Source organism: Ceratotherium simum, chromosome 22 (genome assembly GCF_057802395.1).
Source record: "Ceratotherium simum simum isolate JZ-2026a chromosome 22, ASM5780239v1, whole genome shotgun sequence".
Classification (NCBI taxonomy): Eukaryota; Metazoa; Chordata; class Mammalia; order Perissodactyla; family Rhinocerotidae; genus Ceratotherium; species Ceratotherium simum.
Genome location: NC_141921.1, coordinates 20,130,212 through 20,152,669, shown reverse-complemented (window position 1 = coordinate 20,152,669; position 22,458 = coordinate 20,130,212). Strand labels below are relative to the sequence as shown.

Sequence of the window (22,458 nt, the reverse complement as noted above, 5' to 3'; positions counted from 1 at the left end):
GGGCTTTGGGGAGAAAAAGGGGGACAAAAAGGAGGAGAATTGGCAATAGATGTTAGCTCAGGGCCGGTCTTCCTGAGCAAAAAAACAGGAGGATTGGCATGGATGTTAGCTCAGGGCTGATCTTCCTCACAAAAAAAAAAAAAAAGAACTAGAAGATAGAATGACATCCCATACCATTCTGCCTTCTCATTAACATGGTTCATTTTCTTACCCCTCCATAGAGTAGATTGCAGATGCCACACCTGAAATAGCCTCCCAATTAGTCTCCATCTCTGTTTCCACTCCTGCCCCCCCTCCAAAACAAAACAAAACACAACCATAAATCAGAGTATATCAACTCTCTGCTTAAAATCCTTCAACGGTTTCCCGTTGTCTTCGAGATAATACAGGATCCTTACCATGGCTGATAAGGTCCTGCATGACCTAGCTCCTGCCTTCTTTGTGGAATTCAGCTCCTACCACTCTCCTCCATCTCTGTGCTGCAACCACAGGGCCTTCTTTCTGTCCCAGGAACACACCAAGCTCCCTCCTGCCTCAGGGTCTTTGCACTTGCTGTTCCCTCTACCTAACCCTTTCTCCTCCACTCCTCCCACACGCACATACTCCAACACATACACACAAGGCTAGCTCCTTCATAACAAAGAGCACCTCACTAGGAAGTCTTTCCTGACCTATCTGAACTGGCAGCCCACCCCTCCTCACACCCCATATACACTATCGCATTCTCCTATTTATTTGCTCCCAGCACTTATCGCTATCTAAAAATATTGGCTTTGTTTATTTGTTGTCTATCTCTTTCTACTAGAATATAAGCCTCAGAAAAGTAGGAAATATTTCTTTTTTACTCCATGTGTAGGTGCTCAGTAAGTGTCTGCTGAATAAACCATCAAGTAAATGAAGAAGGAAGGAGGAAGTATGGAGTAATAGAGAGATCACTGAAATTACAGCCGTCAGAAAACCCTGGTTTTGCTCCAGTTCTGCCCCTGCTGACGTATGGACAAGTCCTTTCACCTCACCTGATCAGGATCCTTGTCCCCACCATGGTGCACATGGCCCGTGATGTTTATGTGTGCCACACACCAGAAGTCTTCATATTTTTTGCTCATGAATCTCCATAAAAATTTTGAAAAAGCTATTGAGAAAGGCAGGAGGCTAGATATGAGCTGAGAGCAAGGTCACTCCACCAGGTGCAGCATCCTCATTGCTGGGCAACGACTTCTCTGAGGTGTAGGACTTTCCCCAACCCTGACCGAGAGTAGACCCAAGCCTCATTATACCCTCATTTGCATTGTGGTTTTGACCCCCCCATGGGGGATCACCGCCATGACAGTTCCAGAGATGCCTGTGTAAGGAAAAAATCTCCCCCTCCCGACGTGAAGGTGGAGACAATGCCCTGATTGGCACACGTTGCAAGACCCTCACCCACCCCCCGACCAATATTCCAAAACCACTGACCACCACAACTTTGATATTGATGCTCCCTCGAGCCTGCCCGCCCCTCCCCTTGGGGGTGTAGTTTCACTTTGCTAATAAATCTTCCTCTGTTAAAACTTCTGCTGTGTGTCCGCTCTCAAATTCTTTTGGGTCTGTGGACCAAGAACCTGGGACCCTACCGCACCGATATGACCAGTGCCGGTAACACTATGACCCCTTGACACATTTTTAAGTTAATAACTAAAATTATTTTTCACAAGTTAAAATAGGTTCCAAGACAGAATTTTCTGGCATAGGCTTTATTCAAGACATGCTTTAGGTATATTTTCACCCAAACCTTGGAGCTACAGATTTCACTTATTCAGTTTATGGAAAATGTCTACCATATAATGCAATTGTCAAAGCCAGTCCTCACTGTCACACCAATCAGCCAAACCAGAATCATTTTCTGTCTGTAAGAAAATCCACCTTCAGTTTTAAAAATTTCTATAAATGAGTTCATTTGCATCCCCATGACAACCAGCTCAGGTCCCAATTCTAATTTGACAATACAGAGCTAAAGAGCTAAGGCCTTTGGGTTTAAGGTAGAGTACCATAATGGTTAAGAACACAAATTCTAGAGGAATGGTGCTGGAGTTCAAATCCTGATTTCACCACTTAATAGCTCTGTGACCTTGGACAACTTACTAAACCTCTGGGTGCCATGGGAACCTCATCTGTAAAAGGAAGATAATAAGTATCTACTTTATAGATCTGATATGAATATTAAATGAGTTTATTATCTGTAAAGCCCTTAGAACAGTATCTGGCACATAATTAGCATTAAACAGGTATTTTTTTAAAAAATAAATACTAAGAGTGTCATAAGTCACCGCCCCTTCAGTTTATTTTACCTAATTTCTCTGTGCTTGCTCTCTCTCAGGAACAAAGCAGTCGCCAACCGTCCTTTTGGTTTTTATATCCCCAAGCAACGCACCATAGAAAGATTCAGGGTGGATCTAGTAAAGCCAGGGAACAGAAACAATGAAAACAGAGTTGAAAAGGAGACTTTAAAAGAATCCAGGCAAGCAGCTTGCTTTTAAAAAGAGTACCTGTGGAATTTGAGGATCTGGAAACTGATTCCCTAAAGCTCTCCACATCCATGTACCCCTAGTTCCAGGGCTACTGGCATATTCGACACACTCCCTGGGCAAAATCAGAGCTCGCTAGGTGTAATTCCTGGTGCCCTATCTACAATTCCATCTCTTTCCCTTTTACATAAGAAAGCACAAAGGGTTGCAAGTTAGGAAACAGTATATCCTGAACTTGCTTCAGATTCTACAAATGTAAATGATCCGTAAATTTCAGTACTTTTATAAGGAAGAATAGATTCGCTGTAACCCAGCATACAGCTGAGGGCAGAGCACCAGTAGATCAGGACACCAGACAGCTCAGGAGGCCCTTCGTGAAGATCGTGAAGCCCTAAAAGGAAGTCCTAATCCAAGTCCTACAAAGGAAGGCTCATTCCCTCAAACAGGTAGGGACCAGTCAGGCCTAGAGTACATGATGTCATCTCCTTGACCCCCATGCATCAGCCACACTTCTGAAATAAAAATCAAATCATGGCCTCCCTTTGCTAAATCCCTTCAGTAGTTACCCAATGCCCTTGGAGTAAAATCTAGGTTCCTTAACAAGGCACACAAGGGCCTCATGACCTGAGCCCTGCCTATGTATTCACTCTCATTTCTTGCCATTCCTCCATATACACCATACACTCCAGCCATATTGAGCCCCTGGCAATTCCAGCTCCCACCCTCCACTAGGCCTTTTCATGAGCATCTCCCTCTGCTAGAATATCTTCCCTCCCCAATTTGTTCTCCTGGGGAAGTCCTAACACATCCTTCAAGACTCTGACCTAAATACATCCTCTACAAGGCCTTGTTGAGCATCTACTTACATACCTGCCATTGTGCCAGGCACTGGGTACAGTGGAGAACAAAGCAGACACGGTAGAATTAAATGTTCCTCTTGGTTCCTTCAGCAACATCTGCTCCTGTCTAGGGTACCATTGTCTTTGTATTATCACCGTCTCCTCCACGTGGCTATGAGAACTCTGAGGATGTTTTATTTATCTTTGAATCCCTATTATGGAGCTCACGAAATGCAGCAATAAATGTTTGTTGGACTCATTTACTCACAAAAGATTCATCGAATATTCCTATACCAGGAACACACTAGGTGCTGGTTATACAACTGTGAACCAACAGACATGGTCCCTGCCCTCTTGGGACCAACAGAGCACTTGATCAAGTGAAGGATGTATGAATAAGTGATTGAATCAATGAATCAGGGAAGGCATGTGCTCCTCCCCAGTTGGATGAAGCAGCCCAGAGCAGAAGATGCACAGGAAGTGAGAAGCGGTATCTAAAAAGTTGGGGGAATAATGATGCCCTTTTGTTCTATCTGATATGGAGAAACTTGAAAGACAGCAAGGAGTTGAACAAAGAGCATGGAGTCTAAGGTCTAACTTGGATTTGAATTCTGGACCCATTACTTATTAGCCAGGTGACCTTAGGCAAATCCCTTAGCCTGTTTGTATCTTCATTTCCTCATCTGTAAAATGGGAATAATAATAATATCATAACGGGGTTATGATCCTATGAGATAATGCATTTAAAAGCCCTTAGCCTGAGGCCAAGCACAGTTGGTTTTAAGAATTGGTAGCTCCCATCATTTGCTCGGTGTGAGTGTGCAAACTCAGAAACACAGCAAGAGAGCCAGGTGGGGACATCATCTCCCTCGAAGCCAAGGTCCCAGCCCCCTCTTATGTCAAACCAGCAGCAGGGCCTTCCCTATTCAGCCCCAGCCCCACCCCTTCTCAGCCTCCCTCTGCCTCCACCACCTCCCCTTTCACTGCCCAGTTCTGTGTTTACAAGTCTGCCTAATTGCTCTCAAGGTCAGGTGTTATCTTCTATAATTTTATAAGCCTAGAGAGAGGCAGAGGTGGCAGTTAGGGAGGGGCTGGGCAGGAAGGGGGCCAGAGAAGAAGGGAAGAGCACAAATGTTTATTGAGGCCCCACTGTGTATCTGGCACCCGATTCGGTGCTTGACATGTGTTCTCTCATGTCCTCTTCATAACGATACCATTTTACAGATGAGGAAACTGAGGCTCAGAAAGTGAACAGAAGAGGTGGGATATGAATCCAAGTCTCTCTGTGACTCCAAAGTAACTTTCCACTATGCCACACTGCCCACCGGCTTATAGCTGATCTTTAAACGTTTGTGAAATAAATTTCAGTTTTCTTATTCCCAGGAAGAGCAGAAATTATGTGTGTCCTCCTCCCAGAGAATCCAGGTACATGCTCAAACACTGACGAACAAACAAATGAATACTAACAAAGGAATGAATGAATGAAATCTCTCAGATACCCATACCAGGAAGAAGGAAACAAATAACCGTGGGGGAGGCGCCTGGCAGGAAGAAGGGAGAGACTGCCTCCCCAGGCGGTTGTATCCAGTGCCCAGCGCAGGGGCTGAGCTCGGGCAACACAAGAGGGCTGGGGACTGGCTCAGTCGGAGCCAGAAAAAATAGGGGAGCAGAAGTGATGGGGAAGTTGCTGGGAGAATGTGATGGAGAGAAGGCCAGTGATCGACCAGGGCAGGGAAGGGAAATGGCATTATCCGGTCCCCCACCATGTCCCTGGGGGAGAAGCCAGAGACAGCCCCCGGAATCCTGGCCCAACGTGCTGCCAACTTTTAAAATGAAAGTTGCAGAATCCCAAGCTGCCACTCCAGAAGGCTCCTCTGGGAGGGAAGTTGCCACGGTCCGCCTCCTTCCCACACCAGCCCTGGGCCTCGGGGACGTTTTTATCCCCCGGCGCTTCCGCCCTCTCCTCTCCTCTCCCGGAGGGACGCCCTCCACCCGCTCCCAGCTCCTGCAGTTTACCTCGGGAGGCCGAGGCAGGGGCGTCCCCGTGTTCCAGGCGTCCTGGGCCAAGGGGCTGCCTCTGGGGCCCTGCAGCTCCCGCCCTGCCAGGCGCTCCTTGGTCCCTCCCCGAACTAAGATTGTCTGGACAGGTTCCCACCCGCCGAGCCCAAGGGGAGGGAGCCTGAGGAAATCCCCTCCCAGCCTCGAGACAGGGCCTGGGCCGGGCCGCCAGCAGTAGTCTCACTCCTGGGTTGGCCCTGGATGAATGAGTCCTCCCCCTCCGCCTGCCTGGGTCTGAGCCAGGGAGCCTGTGCCCGCCTCTGTGCTCTTTCGCTGTGGCTGTGTCACTGAACTCCATTCCTCCTCCAACTCCTACCGTCCTGCTAGATGCCTGGGTCTCCTGCCTTCCATTCAAGCTCTCTGGGGAAAGACCTCAGCAGAGTGGTCTCTATCACTCTGCATTTGGTTTTGCTCTGATGGGAAGCTGGGCCTGGGACTGAGCACCAAGTGAGGTGACTTGATGTCCCTCAGCAGGGGTTTAGTCACAGGCCCCCCACCCTCCCTCTTTGGTTCTCTTCCCCAAACTGGTTGTACCTCGGCCGCTGTTGAAATAGGTTTCCCAGTTGCTCATTATTCATTCAATGCATTTTGAGAATAACCCGCCTCGTGCTGGGTCCTGAAGATGAGGAGGTGGATTAGCATGGTCCCTGCCGTCATGCTCTACTACAAAGACAGAGAAGAATGAAGTATTACAGTAGGTGCAGGCCCAAGATTCAGGCAGCAGGGACCGGGGAGGATTCACGCTGTGTGGCAGGGTTCTGGAAAAGCCTTAGAGGAGGTGACATACCGGTGGGTTTTGAAAGATGAATGGGAGTTCTCCAAAATCGTAAGCAGGAAGAGTAGCAGGAGCAGACTGAAGAGGCCAGGCAAAGGGAAAGACTCTGGCAATACCACTGGAATTCAGAATTGTGAGCAAAGAGTGTCAGGTCAGGAAGGGCGTTTTGTGTCTTGCTAGAGGACTTGAACTTTATCCTAGAGGTACTGGGGGGGGGGGGTCACAGAAAGGTTTTTAACAAGGGAGACAGAATTTCAGATTGCATCTTAAATAGATCACTGGGGCCTGCTGTGTAAAGAATGGTTTCAAGGAGACAAAATTGAGGCAAGAAGACCAGTCAAGCTGCTGCAAGATTAAAAAAGCAATGGATAACGTGGTCTAAAGTAGGGCATGGGCAGGAGGGCAGAGAGGAGGGACAGATTCAAGAGAAGTTAAGGGGGTAGCACTGATGGGACCCAATGAGTAAGGGAAGAGGCTCCACCCTCATGAGCTAATTACCTCCCAAAGACATCATATCCAAATGCCATCTCCCTGGGGAGTAGGACTTCAAAATATGAATTGGGAGGGACAAAATTCAGTCCATAACACCAAGCTTACTGTCCACCATAGGGATTGAGCAGGGAAGCAAGACTCAGATGCCATAAAAGTAGATGAGAACTGGAGGGGACAGAGCAAGTAGGCTGAAGTGGCGGGGGGGGCGCTGGGAGATGCCTTGAGCACTAGAGATGGGCAGCTGAGGCATTTTGTCAGGATCTCATACCTACGTACGAGGGAGTTGCACCGCACTCCTAGTTTTCAGCTAAATCAGGTGGCAAGGTCATCTGCTGGGAGTTAGAGGGATAGAGGTTGAGTGGAAGGTTGAAGGAAATTGTCAAATGTTTGAAAAAACAGCTGGGAGGAGAGAAAAACGACCAAAGTAATGTAGAGGCTCACAGAGGGGTGTCGAGAACCCAACCAGAATGGCACAGATTAACAAGGAGGCAAGGGAGAGGGGCCCTCAGGAAGTGAGAAACCAAGAAAAGCAAGTCCTGTCCTGAATGTCATGACAGTAAGTTCAATGCAAAATGGATGAGACCCATGGTGAATGCCACCAACCCCGTCCAACTCCCAAGGCTGGAGACTGAGTTTTCCCAAAAGATGAGAACTGTCTACTGAAAGAAGGTACTGCTTAAAAGGGCTATGGACTGCCTTGGAAGTGCAGAGAGCATATGAGGCAAACCTTGGCAGTGTTTGATCATAGAACTGCACAGAGGACGGTGGCTGTGCCGGGTCAACTCCAGTATCTAGTTCTCCCCATTGAATAAAGCTGGACCCAAGCCGTCAGAGATGCCACTGACCATTCCAACCCTCCAGCCAACCTCCCTTCTACTTATTTCATCCTCAACAAGCTGCTTCCTAATTATGACTTGACTTCTTAATCTGTATAATTTCAGAGAGCGAAGGCTCTGTCCACACCCAACATACACATAAGTTAGGGAGCTCTTAGAGAACAAAGCCTGTATCTTGTTTATCTCTGTGTCCTCAGCACCCAGCATAGGGCATGGCATTGAGATGAGGTTCAAAAAGGTATTTGCAAAGCACATCTGGGGAGAGCTGATATTCCCTTAAATATTTTTTGTAAATTAATAAATTCTCGTTTAGATTTGTACATTAGTTGCTTGTGAACCTCATTAATGTGAATCAGTACCTACAAATCACATCAGTTCTGAGATATTGACAAGCTCATGTTTTTAAGCTTACAAAATTCAGAGCCTGACCCTGGACTCTGACGAATTCATCAAGATCTGGTTTGGGACCAATGAACCAGTCTTCTTTGCAATGCTGCCCCACCTAGCACCATTCCTCCTCACCCAGCCACCACCATGAGGCCTAGAGGACCTTTTCCTATTTAGATTTCCATCTGAAATTTCTACAAATGTTTGTGTGGCTTTTCTTTCCCTCTTACTGGTAGGGGGCTCTTAGCTGCTCAGGTAAAGAACATAGAAGGAGGGTGGCCAGATTGATTCGGGTGTGGGTGCCACAGAAAGACAAAGGCCTGGTATCTTTCCAGCTCACCACAACCCCATCCCTCTGAGAACCACTCCTACCCATACCATCCCTTGGGACTGTGGCTGTCGCAGTGATTGGACCACAGAAGGAGGACATTGACTCAGGCTGGACTGATTCATTTCCTTTTCCTAAAAATTTGCAGTGGGAGCAGGAAGACTCTACTCTGTCTCTGATTGTAGCTGAAACTAAAAGAAGTAAATCTGGGATCCACAGAGAGTCCCTTTTGTAGAGAGGCAGTTAAACCAGTCTTCTCCATGCCACTCTGAGCTTACCACATTGTGCAAGAAAAATACCCAGACTTTCCCTCCTTTGTCTCTTTTCCTACTCACAGGGAACACTTCACTTCTCACAATTCCTGTTACCAAATGTGTGGAGGTTTTCTCCCACCAAGCAATTCTCTGTGACACCAACTGGGTGTTCTACAATTCAACTCAATTCTGACACTATCTACCTGGAGATAGTGTCAGATCCCACAGGTAAGGGCTCAGTCCCACAAGACTGCCCCCCATTTCAGATGCCAGTTGCAAGTAGTAGGTCCTTAGATTACCCACAACTTCTGTCTCACTTGGCTACAAATTGGAGGTTCCCACGTCCCCCTCTTCTGGTTCAATTAATTTTCTAGAGCAGCTAACAGAACTCAGGAAAACATGTTTCCCAATTTATTAAAGGATATGATAAAGGATACAGATGAACAGACAGATGAAGAAATTACATAGGGCCAGGTCTGGAAGTGTCCCAAGCAGGAGCTTCTGTCCCCCTGGAGTTGGGGTCTGTCACCCTCCCAGTACGTGGATGTGTTCAACCTGGAAGCTCTCCAAACCCCATACTATTGGGATTTTATGGAGGCTTCTTCATACAGGCGTGGTCAATTAACTCCATTTCCAGCCCCTCTCCCCTCTTTAGAGAAGTGGGGGTAGGGGGGCAAGGCTGAAAATTCCAAGCTTCTAATCATGGCTTCGTCTTTCTAGTGACCAGCCCCCATCCAGGAGCCTGCCCAGACTTGCCTCATTAGAACAAAAGATGCTCCTAGTGCAGTTATCATGTAGGAAATTACAGGGTTTTAGGAGCTCTGTGCCAGGAACTAGGGGCAGAGACCAATGCACATTTTCTATTATCTCACACACATCATAACACCTACCACAATGTATTTAAATTCTCTGTGTATGTATCTTTCTCTTTCCCTGCTAAAGGGCATGCCCTGAGATTCTGAGTTCTTCAAGAGTGGTAACCTTCTCTGTTTCATCTTTGTATCCATGCCATTGTGCCCAAAATCTGACCCAAAGTGTGAAACAATAAATGTTTGTGGAACTTTCGAACTGGGAAGCATAAAGTTTCCCACCTTTAGCAGATGAAGGCTCCCTCAGCCACCAGCAGGTGTCAGGATATGTCTCTGTGGCTTCTGGCCACCAAACTCCTTATCTGAATCCTGAATCATAGTGGGTGGTAAAACTACAGTGGAGTCACTGGAGCGGTGCAGAGTAACCACCTGGACAGCTCCAAGGCCCCAGGCTGTCAGGCCACTCAATAGGAAGCATATGAATGAGTCTGCATGAAGTCACTCATTATATTCTTCAGATTTCCTGGAGCATGTTTCCCAAATGCTGAGTTCTCGCCTAACTGTGTTAGATGAACTGCAAATGTTAGTATCCCAATAAATTAGCTTTCCTTCTGGGTTTTAGCATTATATGTCTGAAAGAAACATGAGTTTTTTTAAAAGAGACTATCCTTGTGAAAAAAAACATACTAACCATTCATAGAAAACCCAGTACAGCAGAACTGAAAAAAACTAGATGAAACGTAAAGAAAATCTTTTTTAATGCACGATTGACCTTGGCTGGCATGTAAGGAATTCCTAGGAGAAAACAGGAGTAAGCAATTGTGAGAGCCTTATTTGCCCCGGGAGCATATACACATTCCTAGTGACCTAGCGTCTATGTTTTCATGGGCCATGGAAGAGAGAGAGCCTGAGCCTGAAGAGAGCAGAAAGTAAAATCAGAGGACAAGCTGAGCCTCCCCAACCCTCAAACCACTAATGTTCTCAGGGGGCAGTGGGTAAACTTGAAAAAAAAAAAGAAAACTGCCAAACTAGGGGGACAGTGGGGATGGAAGCCTGGCTGAGTCTTGGATCAGAGTAAAGTAAAAAATAAACAAACAAAAAACTGTCACTCCTGAGAATTCTCTACCCCATACCTCATTCCTATGTATTTACCCAGAGACATACTCACCTTGTCTGTGTGGACCAAAAAACTCCAGGATGAAAATTTAAAGTGTGTCTGGGTTGATAGGATCTACAGGCACCTGAAAAAAGCAAACCCAAACTCCCTCTTGAAGAATACCATTAAACCCAGGCCTCAAAGATTTGCCACAAAGTTTCAACATGACTCACAATTGTTTTAAAAAGTCTAACCACACAAGGACACAAACTACAGAATCATACCCATAAAGAGCAGAGATATTGCTATGACCAGCTATAAAATACAATTTTATTATGTTTAAATGTTGAAATAAAGGGAGAATTAAAAGTACAACCAAGAAAAAACATTATCAAAACTAAACAAGCAGATTTGAAAAAGAATCCAATAAAATTTATAGAAAGAAAAAAATGTAATAACTGATATTAGAAATCCATTGTATGGGTTAAAGCACAGATTGAAAACTAAAGAAAGAATCAGTGTATTAGAAGCTAGGTGTGAAGAAGTTCCATAGAATACAATACAGAAACAAAGAGATGGAAAATATAAAACAGAAGTTTAAAGACAAAGAGGGGACAGTAAGAAGGTCCAATGTACATTTAATCAGAGTTCCAGAAGAAGATAACAGAGAGAATGGGAGAGAGACAATATTCAAAATAATCATTCTAAGAGTATTCCAGAACTGATAAATGACATCAACTCATAATCAAGAATCCAAATGAACACAAGTAGGATAAATAAAAGAAAGTCATAACACTCTTCAACAAATGGTGTTGGGAAAACTGGATAGCCACAGGCAAAAAAATGAAAGTAGACCCTTACCTTACACCATACACAAAAATTAACTCCATGGATTAAAGACGTGAATGTAAGACCTGAAACTGTGAAACTTCTAGAAGAAAACATAGGCAGTACGCTCTTCGACATTGGTCTTAGCAACATATTTTCAAGCACCACGTCTGACCGGGCAAGAGAAACAATAGAAAAAATAAACAAATGGGACTACATCAAACTAAAAAGCTTCTGCACAGCAAAAGAAACCATCAACAAAACGAAAAGACAACCTAACAATTGGGAGAAGATATTTGCAAACCATACATCTGATAAGGGCTTAATCTCCAAAATATATAAGAACTCATGCATCTCAACAACAAAAAAACTACCAATCCAATTAAAAAATGGGCAAAAGACCTGAACAGACATTTTTCCAAAGAAGATCTACAGATGGCCAACAGACACATGAAAAGATGTTCAAAATCGTTAACTATCAGGGAAATGCAAATCAAAACTACAATGAGATATCACCTCACGCCCATCAGAATGGCTATAATTAACAAGACAGGAAACAACGTAGGTTGGAGAGGATGTGGAGAGAAGGGAACTCTCATACACTGCTGGTGGGAGTGCAAACTGGTGCAGCTGCTATGGAAAACAGTATGGAGATTCCTCAAAAAATCAAGGATAGAACTACCATATGATCCAGCTATTCCACTGCTGGGTATTTATCCAAAGAACTTGAAAACACGAATGCATAAAGATACATGCACCCATGTGTTTGTTGCAGCGTTATTCACAATAGCCAAGACTTGGAAGCAACCTAAGTGCCCATCAAGGGATGAATGGATAAAGAAGTTGTGGTATATATACACAATGGAATACTACTCAGCCATAAGAAACGATGAAATCCAGCCATTTGTGGCAACATGGATGGACATTGAGGGTATTATGCAAAGTGAAATAAGTCAGAGGGAGAAGGTCAAATACCGTATGATTTCCTTCATTAAGTAGTAGATAATAACAACAATAAACAAACACATAGAGACAGAGATTGAATTGGTGGTTACCCGAGGGGAAGGGGGGAGGGAGGAGGGCAAAAGGGATAATTCGGCACATGTGTGTGGTGATGGGTTGTAATTAGTATTTGGGTGGTGAACATGATGTAATCTATGCAGAAATAGAAGTATAATGATGTACACCTGAAATTTATACAATGTTATAAACCAATGTTACCGCAATAAACAAAAAATTAAAAAAAAAAAGAAAGTCGTAACAGTGAAACTTTAAAACACCAAAAACAAAGAAGACTTAAAAAGCAATGAGACTCCACTTAAAAATGGTTAAAATGCTAAATTTTATGTTATGTATATTTTATCACAAAAAAGGTTATGGGAAACTTACAAAAGGTCAGCAATTCTAAATTAAAACCTTAAGCAATCTCTGTAACTGGTGGCATGGTAAGCTTCAATACTGTGACCTCAGCCAGGCAGTACTCGCCATATACTAATCCTTCAATTTACCCTGATGTTGGTTTTCTGGCCTTTCAAGGGTTCATGAATTTCTCTAGTGAAATTAAACAAGGGAAATTCTCCAGGATTTATAGGATCCCTTGTTATTTGCCTAGACTTATTGTCACTGCTATTTACATTTTCCCCCCACTATTCACTTTAGTGTATCAGATTGACAGCATTTCTTATTTGTCTGTAAAGACTATTCTCAGACCAGTGTTTGCAATTTCTGTGGGAAATGCTTTATTAAAAAAAGGGAAGGGAAATCTCATCTTGCAGCTCTCAGCGATAGAGCCTGTTGCTGTGGAGTCCTCGATCAAATTGCCTGACCAGGGGTCACTGAGCAGATGGAACATAAACATATTATTATTTAACCATGCCGAGTTCGTTTAGTCGCTGATATATGACATCAAAACACAACAGTATATATAGAGCTGTGAGATGAAATGTTTCATGAATGATGGAGGAAAAAACAAGCAACCAGAGAGAAAAGACAGATTACCTCCAAAGGATGATAGGTAGAGAGACAGCTGACTTCTCAACGGCAACAACAGAAGTCAGGTGTCAGTGGAATGACATCCTAAAAGTGCTGAGAGAGGGGCCGGCCCAGTGGCGTAGCAGTTAAGTTCCCGTGCTCCACTTCAGCAGCCCAGGGTTCACAGGTTCAGATCCCAGGCGAGGACCAATGCACCGCTTGTCAAGCCATGCTGTGGCAGCATCCCATATAAAGCAGAGGAAGATGAGCACACATGTTAGCCCAAGGCCAATCTTCCTCAGCAAAAAAAAGAGGAGGATTGACATCAGATGTTAGCTCAGGGATAATCTTCCTGAACAAAAAAAATGCTGAGAGAAAAGAATTTTGAATTTTATACCTAAGGAACTCTCTTTAAAGAGGAAGTATGCAATAAAGACATTTTCAGACAAAAACCTAGAGAATTTACTACCAACAGATCCTCACTAAAGGAACTTGTAAGAATGGACTTCAAAGTGAAGGGAAATTATTTCAGAATGAGGAATTCAAGAAAGAATAATGAGCAAATAAAATGCTTAATATGGGTAAATTTAAACAAATATTGTCGGGATAAAACAATAACATCTAATTCGTCTAATAAACATCTAATAAAATCAAGATAAAAATGCTAGATGAAAGTTGCATATAGGTGAGGAGGAAAAGTAGACTGGTGTTAAAGTATTTAAGATTATTTTGCTATTCTTGAGGATAAAGATATTGAATAAATTTAGTATTTGTTAAAATAAGTAAGCATATTAAAATTGATAGGGTTACCACGAACTGATCAGAAACAGTGTATAATTTCAAAAGTAGTACTGGGAAAAACATTGAAAGAGAGTGAAATAATTCTTATTTAATCCAAAAGAAGGCTGGAAAAAGAAAGGAAGAATGGAAGAAAGAAATCTAGAAATAGTGGGACAAATAAAATGTATAAAATAATATCAGTAATCAGTAATAAGAACATATTAGGAATCATAATCATTGTAAAGAGAATAAGCTTCTCTGGTTAAAAAAAAAAAAAGACTGCACAAATAAATCCATTTAAAAAAGACACACCCCTTGGGCCGACCCCGTGGCTTAGCGGTTAAGTGCACATGCCCGGCTGCTGGCAGCCAGGGTTCAGAGCCTGGGCGCGCACCGACGCACCGCTTCTCCGGCCTCATGGCCGCGTCGCACATACAGCAACTAGAAGGATGTGCAGCTATGACATACAACTATCTACTGGGGCTTTGGGGGAAAAAATAAATAAATAGAATTATAAAAAATAAAAATAAAAAAGACACACCCCAAAATTAAGAAACTAGGAAAGGCTTTTTTTTTAATTGAAATATAATTGACATATAATATTGTTTAAGTTTAAAGTATACAAAAGGTTTTTTTAAAAAGCACGTAAAAATATATACAGGCCAAAGTAACCAAAAGAAAGTTGGTATAGTTATATTAATACGACACAAAACAGAATTTAAGTCAAAAAAAGTTACCAGAGTGGCCGGCTCTGTGGCTTAGCGGGTAAGTGCACGCTCTCCGCTACTGGTGGCCCAGGGTCGGATCCCAGGCACGCACCGACACACCGCTTCTCCGGCCATGCTGAGGCCACATCCCACATACAGCAACTAGAAGGATGTGCAACTATGACATACAACTATCTACTGGGGCTTTAGGGGGAAAAAAAAAAGGAGGAGGATTGACAATAGATGTTAGCTCAGAGCCAGTCTTCCTCACAAAAAAAAAAAAAAGTTAGCAGAGATAAAGAGGGTTGCTATAGTTGAGAAGAGCTTTGATTTACCAGGAATTTATTACAATTCTAAAGGTATGCTTGATAGATAAATAGATAGCTACGTACATAGATACATATACATGTATATAAAGCTTTTCTATTAAGATCTTATAAGTTCAGTGCTCTAATAACTCAAACTTATTAGGTTTCAATAAATTTAGTGTTCTAATAAGTGTAGGGATATAAGGAGAAATTGACAAATGTGTTACGATAGTAGGCATATTTTAACATACCCCTCACAATCATTAATGTCAAGTAAGTATTCATACAACTTAAATAACACAATTAGAAATCTTGATCTAACGGCTTTAAACAGAACACTGTACCAAATAATTTCAAGAACATGTACATATTTATAAAAACTGACTTGTATTGGGTCATAAAACAAGTCTCAGAACATTTCAAAGAAACAGTATCATACAAATCACATTTTCTTATCACAATGTAATTAAGCTAAAGATTAACAACAAAAAAAATCTACTTACATGAAATATCTAGAAGAAGAAAATTCATGGAGACAGAAAGTAGATTAGAGGTTATCAGGGGCTGGGGATGGGGGAAGGGTGGAAATGGGGAGTTTATTGTTTAATGGTTATAGAGCTTATGTTTGGGATGATGAAAAAGTTTTCAAAATAGATAGTGGTGATGGTTGCACAACATTGTGAATATAGTTAATATCTCTGAATTTTACATTTAAAAATGCTTCAAATGGAAAATTTCATGTTATATATATTTTAACAGAATGAAAAATTAAGAAAAACATCATAAAGGTAATAAAAACAAAAAATATATATATTTGGAAACTTAAAAATATATATTTCTAAATGACCCATGGTCAAAGAAGAAACCATAATGGAAATTAGAAAATACTTAATACCAAAATATCACATGTCAAAATTTGTGGCATGCAGCAAAAGTAGCACTTACAGAGAAATTATATATTTAAATAGTGTATTAATTATCCATTGCTATATAAATAATTACCCCAAAATTTAGTGACTTAAAACAACAAACATTTATTATCTCTCATACTTTCTGTAGGATAGAAATTCAAGAGCAGCTTGGTTGCATGGTTCTGGCTCAGGATCTCTAATGAGGTTGCAGTCATCTGAAGGCTTGACTGGGGCTGGAGGATGCACCTTAAGGTGTCTTACTTACATTGTTGGCAAGTTGATATTGGCTATTGGCAGGAGGCCTCCAGTCCTCTCCTCATGGGCCTCTACACAGAGCTGCTTGAGTTCACACAACATGGTGATTGGCTTACTCCAGAGCAAACAACCCAAGGTACTGAGGTGGAAGCCACAGTGCCCTTTATGATCTAGCCTTGAAGTTACACATCATCACTTCCATCATAGAAACCAGCCTTGATTCATTGTGGGGAAAACTACACAAGGGTGTGAATATTAAGTGGTAAGGACACTTGAGGGCCATCTTGGGGGCTTGCTACTACAAATGATGAAATATTAAAAGCATGTTTTCTTTACAATCAGAAATAAGTCAAGAATACCCATTATCACCATTTCTATTCAATATTATACTGGAGGTGATAGATTGTACATTAAAAAAAGAAAAAGACTTTTTTAAAGGATTGGAAAGCAAAAAACAAACAATTACTTGCAGACAATATGCTTGCTTATGTAGAAAACCCTCCAAAAAACTACACATAATTTATTTGAATTAATAAGAATTTAGCAAATTTGTCAGCTTTATAATCAATATTCAAAAGCCAATTGAATTTCTACACACCAGCAATTAACATAATATAAAGACCTTTTAAAAAGATATTATTATTTTAAAAATATACCATTAATATATAATATTTTCAAAAACTATAAAGTACCTAGGACCAAACATCTTGTAAAACCTATATGAAGAAAATTAGATAACTTTGTTGAAAGACATTAAAGAAGACCTAAATAGATGGAGAAATTTACTATATTCAGGCATGGAAAGCTCAATATGTAAGGATATCAACTACCTATAGATTCAACAAGGATTTTTATGAAATTTGACAAACATTCTAAAATTTGTACGGAAGTGCAAAAGACCAGGAATAGCCAAAATGCTCCTGAAGGAGGAGAACCAGTCATGGAGATGTGCCCTACTAAATATTGTCTTAATATAAAGTTGTAATATTCACAGCAAACACATCTCTGATGCTTACCATGTGCCAGGCACCGTACTAAGTATTCTACTTTTGTTAACTCATTAACTTATAGCAATTAGAAACATGTGATTTTGGTGCAAGGATAGATAAATAGACCAATGAGACGGAATAGAGAGTACAGAAACAGACCCATGCATATGGAAATTTGATACATGGCAGAGCTGGCATTTTGACTGTTCCATGAATGGCAAATAGCTATCCACGTGGCAAAAAAGAAAAAAAGGAAACAGATCTCTTCCCTGTATAGCAAAGAAAAATAAATTCCAAATAGACAAAAAGACTTAAGGCAAAAGTTATAAACCTTTGGAAGAAAATATGGCAAAATATCTTTAAAAACTTTGGCTAACAAGAATTTCTTAAAGATATAAACAAATGCATACTATTAAGGAAAAGATTGATAAATTCAGCCACGTTAAAATTAATATCTTTTCATCAAAACACATCAAAGAGAATGAAAAGACAAACAGCCCAATAGAAAAATGGGCAAAAGACATTTATAACAAAGAAAACACGATTGGCCAATAAGCATACAAAAAAATGCTCAACCCCATCAGTCTGCAGACTAAAGCAATAAGACACCATTCATTTCACATCCTCTGTATTGAAAACAATTTAAAAGTTTGACCATATTAAGTGTGGAAGATACAGAGCAATGGGAACACTTGTCTACTTCTGGTCAGAGTATAAACTGATACAACCAATTTGCAAAATAGTTTGACATTACCTAATAAAATTGAACATGTGCATACCCTAGACCCCAGCAATTCTACTCTAGGTATGCGTCCTGGAGAAACCCATGCACCTGTACACCAGGAGACACGTTCAAGAATTTATATGGCAACACTGTTCATAGTAGCAAAAAACTAGAAATGACCTAAAATGAATATATTGTGGTGTATTCATACAGTAAGATGCTGAAAACAGTGAAATTGACTGGACTTCAGCTATACAATGTGAATAATCTCAAAAATATACTGCTGAGCAAAAGAAGCAAGTTGCAAAAGAATACATATAGTACAATTCCATTTATATAAAAATCAAAATCAGCCAAAACTGTACAATATACTGTGTGTGTATATATATGTGTATATATGTATATAGATATAGTATAACTATTTGGAAAAAGTAAGAAAAGTAAAAAAGTCAGGATAGTGGCCATTCTGTGGGAGAGGGAGGGGATAGGATGGGACAAGGCACATTAGCAGCTACAAACAGACTGTTAATATTATTTCTTATGCTTGATGATCATTCATTTCATTTTTAATATTTTATGCCTATGAGCAATTTCACAGTAAATATCCTGTTATAGACTAAATTGTGTTCTCCCCAAACTCACATGTTGAAGCCCTAACACCACTGTGACTGTACTTGGAGACAAGGCCTTGAAAGAGGTAATTCAGGTTAAATGAGGTCACAGAGGGAGGACCCTAATCCGGTAGGACTGGTATCCTCATAGGAAGAGAAAGCCACAGCAGGGGTAGTGCATAGAGGAAAGGCCATGTGAGGGCGCAGAAGGCAGCTGCCCACAAGCCAAGGAGAGGGGCCTCAGGAGAAACCAACCCTGCCTGCACCCTGATCTTGGACTTCCAGCCTCCAGAACTGTGAGAAAATTAATTTCTGTTGTGTAAGCCACCCAGTCTGTGGTATTTTGTTACAGCAGCCCAAGCAAACTAGTATACACTATTATACATTTGTCTTTATATATGAGTGCTTTTATTTGTATAGAATAGCTTTCACAGGAGTTCGTTCACTGGTTGCATATTTTCAGTTTTAAAAGATGCTGCCAGATTGCTTTCCAAAAAGAGCTGAAACAATTTACATTTACATCAGCAATACGTGAGGGTTCCTTTTTTCCCAGAGCTTCTCCAGTAACAAGGTGCTATTGATCTTTTTAATATTTACTGGTCTGAGGGGTATAAAGTAGTATCTCACTGAACCTTAATTTACATTTCTCTGACTAGCGTAAGTCTGAACATCTTTTCAGACAGTTGTGGACCACTAGGATTTGCACTTCTGTGAATTATTTCTTCATGTCTTTTGACCATTTTTAATTGGATTATTTTTTCTTTCTTGTCAATTTGTAAGAGATGTTTGTATTATAAATATTAATTCTCTATCCATTAGCCTCAAAATTGAAAATAGGTATGTTTTCTAATCTATTTCCCAACAATTAACCTGTTTACAATTTTTTTAACCATACAAAAGAGCTTAATTTTTACATCATCAAATATGTCTTTTTTTTTATTGAGGTAACATTGGTTTATAACATTATATAAATTTCAGGTGTACATCATGTTTTGATTTCTATGGAGATTACATTGTGTTCACCACCCAAAGACTAATTACCTACACATGTGCCTAATCACTCCTTTTACCCTCCTCCCTCCCCCCTTTCCCTCTGGTAACCACCAATCCAATCTCTGTCTTTATGTGTTTCTTTGTTGTTGTGTTTATCTTCTATTTATGGGTGAGATTATACAGTATTAGACCTTCTCCCTCTGACTTATTTCACTTAGCACAATACCCTAAAGGTCCATCCATGTTGTTGCAAATGGCAAGATTTCGTCTTTTTTATGGCTGAGTAGTATTCCATTGTGTATATATACATCTTCTTTATCCATTCGTCCCTTGGTAAGTATCTAGGTTGCTTCCAAGTCTTGGCTATTGTGAATAATGCCACAACGAACATAGGGATGCATATATCTTTGCGTATATCTTTACACAGTCATGTTTTCATGTTCTTTGGATAAAGACAGCAGTGGAATAGCTGGATTGTATGGTAGTTCTATTCTTAATTTTTTGAGGAATCTCCATACTGTTTTCCATAGTGGCTGCACCAGTTTGCACTCCCACCAGCAGTGTATGATTGTTGCCTTTTCTCTACATCCTCTCCAACATTTGTTATTTCTTGTCTTGTTAATTATGGCCATTCTGACGGGTATAAGGTGATAACTCATTGTAGTTTTGATTTGCATTTCCCTAACAATTAGTGATGTTGTATATCTTTTCATGTGCCTGTTGGCCATCTGTATCTCTTCTTTGGGAAAATGTCTGTTCAGAACTTTTGCCCATGTTTTAATTGGGTTGTTAGTTTTTTTGTTGTTAGAGATGTTTTTGAGTTCTTTGTATATTTTGGATATTAACCCCTTATTGGTTATATGGTTTGCAAATATCTTCTCCCATTGTTAGGTTGTCTTTTCATTTTGTTGATGGTTTCCTTTGCTGTGCAGAAGCTTTTTAGTTTGATGTAGTCCCATTTGTTTACTTTTTCTATTGCTTCCCTTGCCCGGTCAGACATGGTGCTTGAAAGTATGCTGCTAAAACCGATGTCAAAGAGCGTGCTGCCTATGTTTTCTACTAGAATTGTTATGGTTTCAGGTCTTGCATGCAAGTCTTTAATTTTATCCAATTTGAGTTAATTTTTGTGTATGGTATAAGATAATGGTCTACTTTCATTCTTTTGCATGTGGCTGTCCAGTTTTCCCAACACCATCTGTTGAAGAGACTTTCCTTTCTCCATTGTATGTTCTTGGCTCCCTTGTCAAAAATTAGCTGTCCATAGATGTGTGGGTTTATTTCTGGGCTCTTGATTCTGTTCCATTGATCTATGTGTCTATTTTTGTGCCAGTCCCATGCTGTTTTGATTACTATAGCTTTGTAGTACAGTTTGAAATCAGAGAATGTGATACCTCCAGCTTTGTTCTTTTTTCTCAGGATTCCTTTGGCTATTCAGGGTCTTTTGTTGTTCCATATAAGTGTTAGGATTATTTGTTCTATTTCTGTGAAAAAAGTCATTGGAACTTTGATAGGCATTGAATTGAATCTGTAGATTGCTTTAGGAAGTATGGACATTTTAACTATGTTAATTCTTCCAATCCAAGAGCACGGAATATCTTTCCATTTCTTTGTGTCTTCTTCAATTTCCTTCAACAATGTTTTATAGTTTTCAGTGTACAGGTCTTTCACCTCTTTGGTTAAATTTATTCCTAGGTATTTTATTCTTCTTGTTACAATTGTAAATGGGATTATATTGTTAATTTCTCTTTCTGCTACTTCATTGTTAGTGTATAGAAATGCAACTGACTTTTGTATGTCAATTTTGTATCCTGCAACTTTACCGTATTCATTTATTATTTCTAAAAGTTTTTTGGTGGATTCTTTAGGGTTTTCTGTATATAAAATCATGTCATCTGCTAATAGTGACAGTTTTACTTTTTCCTTTCCAATCTGGATCCCTTTTATTTCTTTTTCTTGCCTGATTGCTCTGGCTAGGACTTCCAATACTATGTTAAATAAGAGTGGCAAAAGTGGGCATCCTTGTCTGTTCCTGTTCTTAGAGGGATGGCTTTCAATTTTTCTCCATTGAGTATGATATTAGCTGTGGGTTTGTCATATATGGCCTTTATAATGGTGAGGTACTTTCCTTCTATACCCATTTTATTCAGAGTTTTTATCATAAATGGATGCTGTATCTTGTCAAATGCTTTCTCTGCATTTATTGTGATGATCATGTGGTTTTCATTCTTCATTTTGTTAATGTGGTGTATCACATTGATTGATTTGCAGATGTTGAACCATCCCTGCATCTCTGGAATAAATCCCACTAGATCATGGTGTATGATCTTTTTAACGTATTATTGTATTCAATTTACTAGTATTTTGTTGAGGATTTTTGCCTTGATGTTCATCAGTGATATTGGCCTGTAATTTTCTTTCTTTGTATTGTCCGTCTCTGGTTTTGGTATCAGGGTAATGTTGGCTTTGTAGAATGAATTAGGATTTCTTTCTTTTCTTTATGGAGTCTGCATTTCCAGTGTTAGCTAGGAAGATCTCCCTCACTCCTAGATTGTTCATAATATCTCCTATTTTCTTGCAAGGTTTTATGATTTCATTTTTGCACCTGCCTTTAATTTGAAATTTGATAAAATTTTAAACTTCTATTTGTTCTATATACTTGAAGCAAACATAATTACCTCTGAAGGGCTTAATGACAAGGTTGACAATAGGGTGTTCTGCATTGAGAAGATTTTACCCCATGGGTCATTTCTCTTTCGCCAAGTGTCCCAAATGTATTCTACAAATTCTAGTCTTATTAGGTGATCTCCAAAAGAAGGGTTTCTCTGTTGAATAAGTTTAGAAAATGTTGCACATCATACCTCTCTCTTGAAAATTCACAATGCATGTCAGCATCATGAGGACTCAAAGGCTCTAAGAAGTCCAGCAACAAAAAAACAAGTCTGGTCAACTTTGCTTCACCTAGCACTTCCCAAATTTGCCTGCCCTCTTTTCTGTAACATTTCT

The 22,458-nt window shown here is 40.6% G+C and overlaps 1 protein-coding gene across 3 annotated transcripts in view; it reads right to left on the bottom strand.

Annotated features, from left to right (window-relative positions):
* Window positions 1-5,464, bottom strand: part of RHBDL2 (rhomboid like 2) — a 47,225-nt gene extending 41,761 nt beyond the window's left edge. The window contains exons 1-2 of one of the 3 annotated variants that reach the window (XM_087446243.1): window positions 5,360-5,423; window positions 2,328-2,432 (exon numbers count right to left, since the gene is read on the bottom strand). The gene's annotated coding sequence lies outside the window, so the exon portion shown is untranslated. Of the gene's footprint in view, window positions 1-2,327; window positions 2,433-3,374; window positions 3,558-5,359 lie in introns of those variants that run through there. The other 2 variants (XM_087446242.1, XM_004425990.3) reach the window with 2 other exon arrangements.
* Between the last annotated feature and the right edge of the window lie 16,994 nt (window positions 5,465-22,458).